Raw genomic sequence first — 1,238 nt, 5'->3', positions numbered from 1 at the left:
TCCCAAACTTTCTAGTGGATTCAAAACGTAGGTACAATTTGAAATTCATATCATCAAAAAAGAGAAATTTCATCACTAAAGCCAATGAACAGCATGGCAAGTAGTGAATGGGGGGCGATATATGGACAACGGGACTTTCATGTTAAAGGTATCGTGGCCCTATACGGACACAACTTATACGAACAATGGGACATCCATGTTAAAAAGTGCCGCGGCCCTATACGGACAAGAACAGGAGTGGGACATTATACGGACAAGGGAAATTTAACATAGGGAATGTATAGTGACAATGTATTTGGCCTGTCTACGGACAATATGAATTAGAGAGGGGTGACCTCACGGTACTGAACACTAGGGAAACCATGACAAAAATGTTGCAAGGGACCGACCTCAATCGGGCAGAGCATTGTTGCAAGGGACTTGGTTAGAGACAGGGTTAGAGACATAGACAGAGGCATAGACATACATATATTTATCGACATAAATATATCAAGCACCTATACAATCGACTAAACATTTTAGGCAAGAGAGAATGGACATCTTTTCGAGACAGTGGAGGGGCCCTGAAAAAGGCCTTTGGTTTTATTTGATTAACACTATTCAGTTAGCATAGAGTGTATTACACGGGTCTTCTTATCGTTCTCAAGCTTCGCTTGACATCTGGACCATAGATTAAGACTCACTTCATACAGCCTTGTCTCTCCACATAGATCCTTCGTTTCCTAACGCCGTGTCTCTGATCTTGGAAACTGTCCATGATACTTTGAGGTCGATCCCTCTAATCTCCATTTGTATATGCGGCCGACACAAGTATTTAATTGTCCTCGTAAATGAAACTTTCAAATCGCAACAGCATCAGGACACTGCATTTTTATCCAAAAATGGTTTGTTTCTCCATACGTTTGTCCACTCGGGACAAATTACTCTTTAATTGTGCCATTTGATTTTATTCTTAAGATTACATGGCACAGTTAATTGTTGGAGATGTATCTGTATACTTGTATGTATGATATATATGTTCTTTAATGTTTATAATATTTTTACTTTATAATTATATTTTAATTTAGAGGTATGGACTTTGTAGTTTGAAATAAAGAATTTTTCTTATCTTATTCCGTGGCCATTCTCGGCCTCATGAACCTAGCTTGCACCTTAAACATTTCTTCATCTTTTTCGACAGACGTTTATAAAATGTTCAATTAAATACAAGCGTCTCTATAACTTATTCTTATGATACG

This window comes from Sinohyriopsis cumingii, chromosome 18 (genome assembly GCF_028554795.1).
Source record: "Sinohyriopsis cumingii isolate HCF-2022 chromosome 18, ASM2855479v2, whole genome shotgun sequence".
NCBI classification, from domain to species: Eukaryota; Metazoa; Mollusca; class Bivalvia; order Unionida; family Unionidae; genus Sinohyriopsis; species Sinohyriopsis cumingii.
The sequence above is the reverse complement of the archived record's forward strand: the minus strand, read 5'-3'. Positions refer to the sequence as shown.